Genomic DNA, 6,512 nt, shown 5'->3' on the forward strand with positions numbered 1-6,512 from the left:
GAGGGCAGAGGTGGGAAGTGATTCCACTTCTGCTGATCTAGAAAAAACTGCTGTGCTCTCCCCACTCTGCTGCTGCTTCAGTCAGGAGTCATCATTTTGTTCACCTGGCTCTGTGGACGTTTTTCTGCAACCACAGCAAATTAACAGACAGCTCTCTAGCCTGGAAGAGTATTTCCATATTTGGTGGTTCCTTTACAATTATTGCTCATTTGCCTGTTTCTAGCATGAATACAGAGGGAAAGAGAAATTTCCACCTTAGTTACCTTTATAGCTGCTTCCTATTGCTGTCAGTTTGTTGTGTTCTGCAGATGTTTAGCTAATGTTGAAAAGACATGTCACAATGTACCGAGTAAATCTGGCGTTTTGGAGCTGCGTTTTGCCCTGGTATATTAATCAGTGATGAAGTACTTGTATTTATTTGCTGAATTAATCACAGAGCTTTGACAGCAACTGTGCAATATCTTGCTTGCTTTTAAATGGAATGATCCTTTGCAGTGACTTTTCTATTGGTATTTTAGGTGCAAGACACATTATTAGCCCTTAGTTGCAAATAAAAGTTTAAGTTTGGTGACTGGAAAGTCTTTTGCTTTAAGATCACCTGAGTTTTCATCTTCATTCCTTTGATATATTTTTTTCTTCTGGTTACTTCTTTTAATAAGAGTGCATCAGAAGGAAAGAATAAGGTTTATACTCTAAATGTATTTTTAAAACGTTTTTATTTTCTATATGAAAACTTAGCTATCTTCAGGAAAAGTATCTTTAAGTAGTCTAGATATTTTGCTGTTGGAGAAGTCAAGTTTTAAGCACTCATCTTCTCCTCCAGCTCCCCAATAATGGAAATAAAATGAAGTATCAAATTATTTTTAGTTACTGGATTTAAAAATGGGACTTCAGCTGTAATAGGAACTACAGTTAGTTGTATTGTATCCAGCCTGGACTAATAGTCTTGAGGAGAAAGTGTTGCCAGCTGGAACATATGTTAGTGTTATCTGCCTGTATTTTGTAACAGCTGTTGAGCAGGGATTACTTGTCAGAGGTACGGTGTAGTAACTTTTAAAGATGCTTGTTTGTTTCAGTACATTTTTCTTGCATCACTAAATTTTTCCATAAAGTCAACCACAAACTGTATTATTGGGGACTCCAGCTGAAGCTTGTGGTGAATAGGAAATAGATTAAACACAGGTTTTCCCTTTTCTCTAGTTGCCAACGGTGATGTCAGTAGTTTTAATGATGCTTACCTCAGCTCACTGTAGTCCTAGCACTCTCTATTAAAACACTTGTCTTCTGCACTGTTTTTATATGTTGTTAAGGAAATGCTGATGCTTGTTGATAAGAAACAATGGAGTAGCCAGATGATGATTTAAATCTCATATAAGGCACTTCCCCTAGAAACATAATGTAGTAGTTCACTGAAGAGAGAGGGAATAAGATCTTGATTTTAAAAAAAAAAGATAGTTTTAATGCACAGATTTTTATTTTCAATTGAATAATACAATTTTTTAAAATTTTGTATTATTAAGTATTTTGTTTTACAGCCTTCAGAGTGGCTTGCTGTTTTAATCCTGTGTTTAAAAGATGCTACTGAAAGTAAACCTTGGGAACCCTTTCTGAAAAGACCAAGTATTGTTCATCTGTATTGCTTATCCTAAATTAAAAGTCTTCCTGTAAGTAAGCTGTTTTGTCAAAAATCAAGAAATATTTCTTGAAGTCTAGCAAAGAACATTTCACACTAAAATTCAGGATTGTTTTTTCTGCTATAAATTGTGCACAAAGAAGAATTGTGCACAAAAAACCTTCTAGGTTGACTGTATCTACAGTGACCTTGGAGTAGTAGGTTTGTTCTCAGACTGGCTGTTTTCCAGACATCCTTGTGCATTTAGGCAGAACAGGCTCTGCCGTCCTATGGTAGCAGCATGCGTTGTCGTCAGTTCTCCATTTTTTGTTTTGTGGGAAGAGATTTGTAGGGGGAATGAGGGAGGTGAAAACAAATCATTGCAATCAGTAATCTAAGAGCATCCATAGCAAAGAGTTTAATGTATTTAAATGTCTTTTTTTCATTACAAAATTAGAAGAATACTTTCCCCGTGTGTATCTTGTTTTTGTAAAATTGTAGAAAATGTGTAACAGGTTTCAAATATTTGCTTTACCACCTCAGTAATTAATTTTTTTTTTTAATTAAAGTTTTAAAGATATTCTTTTGTTAGGTTGAGATAGCATGTGCTGTTTAATAGTCTTCTAGATCTCAGTGAATAATAGGAATTATTAAAAATAACTTTTAAAAGGTATCCCTTAAGGATGCTAGGCTTGTGGATTGAAACTTCGCTCTGTCTTTAAAACAACTGATATGGAGCTGAGTTCTGGTCTGGTGATATTTTCCAATTTAACTTGTGATATTTGCTTTTTCTACTTGATACTTCACCACCAAAAGCTACTGATATGTTTTTGTGGAGGAGTGATAAATAGATTTTCTATCTGGACATGCCATCTTGTAATGGTGAAGATGCTGAAGGTGTGTAACAAGCTTGAATCTAGCCCATGAGAAGTTTATATGTAATAAAAAAAGGCAAAATTTATATGTAGTAGAGCCTATTCCACTTTGTGCCCCGGGTGATTCTGACTGGTCATGCGAGTCTCAAACTCTGGGATACTTCAGCCTGCTGCGTTTTCCGCTGCTGTTGCACGTGCTCAGAGTCTGAATGCATGAGTGTTGGGCTTTCAGTAACTATGATTTTCCTCAGTACTATTTGCCTAGTGAATTCCTCTAGAAAGTGGTTTCTTTTTCAAATAGACTTGTTACTCTCTTTCTTCCTTACTCTTCTGACTTCTGAATCCGGGAATAAATGCCCACCAGGAGCATTTGCAATGAGTTCATGACTGTACTGGTTGAACTGGGGAGAAACTGGATGGAACAAACTGTTTTGCTTAAAATACTTTGTATTTGCATTTAGATTACCTGAGCACTATCTAAGAGGTGTAATATTTGGTCTTGATATTGCCAATTATTATTTATTTGCTTAAATGCTTGTAACACAATAAGGTGTAGCAATGGGGAAGAGCTGTGTTTCCCTTCCTCTGTTTTCCACTGTGTGTGGTGTAGGTTGGGCTATGTGACTGCGCTACTGGGTACAGTTTGTTCCTGCACTCGACTGTTCATTCAGCCTCGCTGGACAGGAGCCAGCTGTGAAACACGCACTTCAGATACGAAATGCGCAAATCACGCGCACTTCACTCCTCAGTTTAAATTAAGCAATTTCTTCTTTGTCACTAGTCTTTATTAAAGTATGGCATTACTGGCTAATTTTAGGTCCGACATAGTTGCAAGCTGCAAAGCTATGTTAAGCTGTATATAGATATTCTGGTAGGAACGTTCCAGTAGATTGCAATATGAGTTCAGAAGAAAGTTGAAAGTAAATAAGAGATCTGTGAGATAATTCTCCAGGGAGCTTTCACAGCATACCACACATCATCTGCAAGGATAGGCTTTCCTTTCACTTGAAGGACCACACAAAGTAAATTCTGTTTCTTGGGCAATTTAAGAATATAGGACAGGAGGTCTTTTCAGTTTTTTGCTCCAGTGTCTCTATGGGAAGCCTTTATTTGTACTGAGGAAAATATACTATTTACCTATCTTTTTAGGAGCGTAGTTAATATCTAATATAGAAATAGACACACTTCTATGTAAAATCTAAGTCTTGCTTAATGAGTTTTTATGTGGAGGTACCAAAATGGAAATGATGGTAGCCCTCTAACCCTAGTTAAAGCAAAAATAGTTTTCGTTTCACTGTTGTGTTGTTCGGCTCCCAGTGGGTATTGTCTCCATTGCTAACTGCTGTAGTGTGAGGAGAGGAGGACTGGGGGTTTGCGTGCTGTGCTCTGTGACAGCTCCAGGTTTGCATGCTCACCTTGCAGCACTCTGGGCAGCGAGGTTCATGCCAGTCACTGGTGCGAGGCAGGCACTGGGGGGATGCCTGGAGAGCTGGCTGCTGCCAGGCCTTGCGTGCAGGTGGGTGCACTCAACAGGGTGCCCTGGCATGGGGCTTTTTATAACTTTATAACAATGGTGAGTGGGGATGCTGCACCCCTAATGCTCCATACCTCAGTCATCCTCTTCAAGCAAGACCTGGCGTTCACAGGTGGCCAGTAAGCTCTAGAGGGAGGCCTGGGATCTAATGAATCTTTTTTGTAGTGGGTAAAAATGCCAACAGCAGGCTAATGGTCTGAACTTTTTTCTTTCTTTTGTCACAGGAACTTGTCAGAGTTAATCAGTATAGTCACTTAAGTTGTTTCTGCTTAGATGAATCTCTTGCAGTTTAAAAAAGTATTTCTGACTGCTTCAAATTTTATTGCCAACATCTGTTTTCAAATGCTTTGGGGATTCAGATGCTTAAGTACAGTTCAAGTGTGTATGCTGTAATTTTTCAAGGTGCTAACATTTTTGGTTTTGACAAAATTAATTAATTAATTACCAAATGGCTTTTGAAGTGCCCATGATGCTAATTTTCTTTCTCTTTCAATTTCAGAATGATGACCTATACAACCTCAGCAAATCCTTCTTTTAACTCATGGGTATCAAGACTATAAATGTTTCATGTTATCACAACTAGGACCTCACCTTCTCCTCCTCCTCCTCCTCTTCCTCTGTAAATGGGTACGATGCATCCAGTTCAGTTTGTTTACTTTACACAAACCTCAGGAGTTAGTTGACTGAGCTGCACATCCTGTGTTGTGCCAAGCAGAAGCACTGTGACACCTGGACAATGAGTCTCTCTTACTTCATCCTCTACCATAAGGACTTAGCTGGCCACAATGAACTGATGTGCCCACCACTATGTCATGGTGAGAATGGGTATTTTACGAGCACATTTACGCAACTTCATTTGCTGCTGAAAACCTGTATGACAAATCATCATTGTAAATTATTACATACAAAACTTAATGTTGGTTGAAGAGTATTAAATATTTAACATAGGTTTTGATTTATACATGTACTTTTTTAATTAAAATGTAACTTTTCCTACAGCACATCTTTTTTTGATGTGGAACTGAGGTATACTATATTCTGTTGTAAACAGAGTGGGAAACTGCTTAAAACAAGTCTTCTAAGAATAGAGTAGGGTACTATTCTTGTTTTAAGATTGTAATTCAGAAAATAATATAATATGAGTCATTGGTCCCCGGGCCTTGATTGTACAGTCATATTTACTGATACTATCAGTTGTAAGATAACCCTGATGTTAAGTTCTTTCCAAAAGAAAAATAATTTTGTACTCCTTGTAAAATAATAGTCTGTATTAACTACAATGAAGACAAACTTTACTGTACATGGTATTTACAAATGTCAACTTGAATTCATCAATTGCACAGGAACTGACAAAAAAATCAGAAAAAAAGAAATCAAAGTCTTCCATTGTATATATTGTAAAAAAATTAAAAAAACAACCAACAGAAAACCACAAAACAAAATGAAATCAAAAAAAGGGTGAACTTTTCAAATTGACTCTCTCCTTGGAATGAAAATGTGGGTGTTTGTAAATTCTGGAAATCTCTTTCTATATGTAATAAACTAGATACTGTTTTATCTGCTTTCGTTCTTTGTTTTTTTGGTTTTTTTTTTTCCTGTTGTCTCAACTGTCTTAAATTGTCCCACCAGGTTTGTTTGTTTTCACTGTGTCTAGTTAAGAATGGTTGTGAGTCATCATAGCTTAAGAATAAGAATAAAAAAAGTCACGTATAATTAGGTGTAATAGTGAGTATGCGTCCTTGAATTGTTTTACTAAAGCTCTTGTTTCAGTTTTGTGGAGAATCTTCAGAATACAATCCTCCTTCCATTTAAGTCCATGGAATAGTTCACAGCAAGCAAATTCAGTTGGAGCAGTAGCAGGACTTCAGCATAAAATTTAAAAATAAAGGACCAGATGGTCGTCTGGAACTCAGTGCATGCAGCAGGATGAGGAAGAATTCTGTGATACTGTCCCGTGCTCTACACTGGCTCTGTGCAGGTAGAATTCTTTTGTGCATAGCATTTGCAGAACCTTACTTCTTTGGGGGACTAGAGAAATACTGAGATACTGCCCTTCCAATTAAAAAGTTGTCTTAAGCGATAATTGGACTTGATGCTATTACAGGTCCTTGTTCTGCAAAGCAACTGTATGGGCCAGTGCATATTCGATAGTATCCATTTTCTCAAGAAGAGGCAGGGGCTCAGAGCAGCAGCTCTCCCTGCAGGACAGCTGTCAAACCCACAAGGAAGGGGTTTCTTTACCCTGAGATGTTTAAGATGTGTGGGGTCAGGCTGTGGTTAGCGCGGTGCCCAGTTCTGACTGCAGTATAGGTGAAGGGGCCATCGCCCAGCTATTCTCTACTTCTCCTTTTGCTGGATCTTTACTGTTCTCTTAAATCTGCTGGTATCATTGCATGTATGATCACTTTTTGACCCTGCCAAGTCAAAGTACTAAGTTAAGAAAAGAGTTATAGCTTAAAAGTGTTTAAATACTTTCAGATCACTGGGAACA

General features: G+C 37.6%; 1 protein-coding gene across 1 annotated transcript in view; it reads left to right on the top strand.

Annotated features, from left to right (window-relative positions):
* IRS1 (insulin receptor substrate 1) overlaps positions 1-5,578 on the top strand; it is a 59,854-nt gene extending 54,276 nt beyond the window's left edge. The window contains exon 2 of the mRNA XM_067301908.1: positions 4,521-5,578. The gene's annotated coding sequence lies outside the window, so the exon portion shown is untranslated. The remainder of the gene's footprint in view (positions 1-4,520) is intronic.
* Positions 5,579-6,512: the final 934 nt, after the last annotated feature.

Source organism: Apteryx mantelli, chromosome 9 (genome assembly GCF_036417845.1).
Source record: "Apteryx mantelli isolate bAptMan1 chromosome 9, bAptMan1.hap1, whole genome shotgun sequence".
NCBI classification, from domain to species: domain Eukaryota; kingdom Metazoa; phylum Chordata; class Aves; order Apterygiformes; family Apterygidae; genus Apteryx; species Apteryx mantelli.